The following is a 522-nucleotide window of genomic DNA, read 5'->3' as shown; positions in this document are numbered from 1 at the left end:
TTCTGGCCTGTGAAGGAGAGGTGTTTGGTGCCTCATTGTTCCCCAGAGCAGGGACACCCCAGGAGCGCTGCCATGCTTCATCTGACATTGCCCACAGAGCAAACTCTGGTTTTTATGGCGGTCCCTGCTCTGTTCAGCTGCTCACCTGGGACTGCTCCATCTCCCTGAGCCCTGCAGTCCCTGCACCCACCCTGAGCATCACCTTCTGCCCCACTGGGGGACCAGAAAGGGCCTTGCAGCCCCTGTGTCCCACCCCCCTGCCCCTGTCCTGCAGAGCCCAGCTCTGGGCTCCCCCTCTGCAGCAGCAGCGCCCCAGGAAGCTCCTCAGCCTTCCCAGCCTCGCTCCCGGGCCCTGCAGAGCTGAGCCTGAGCTCCCCCAGCTCCCCCAGCTCCCTGAGCTCCCGGAGCTCCCGGAGCTCCCCCAGCTCCCCCAGCTCCCTGAGCTCCCCCAGCTCCCTGAGCTCCCCCATCTCCCGGAGCTCCCCCAGCTCCCCCAGCTCCCCCAGCTCCCCCAGCCCCCAC

At 67.2% G+C, this 522-nt stretch overlaps 1 protein-coding gene across 1 annotated transcript in view; it reads right to left on the bottom strand.

Annotated features, from left to right (window-relative positions):
• Positions 1-522, bottom strand: part of LOC102042651 (bMERB domain-containing protein 1-like) — a 5,944-nt gene that overhangs the window by 4,513 nt on the left and 909 nt on the right. The gene's annotated exons all lie outside the window — the stretch shown is intronic.

The sequence above is a fragment of the Geospiza fortis genome, unplaced genomic scaffold (assembly GCF_000277835.1).
Source record: "Geospiza fortis unplaced genomic scaffold, GeoFor_1.0 scaffold485, whole genome shotgun sequence".
NCBI lineage: Eukaryota > Metazoa > Chordata > Aves > Passeriformes > Thraupidae > Geospiza > Geospiza fortis.
Note: the sequence above shows the minus strand (reverse complement) of the source record. Positions and strands in the feature narration are given on the sequence as shown.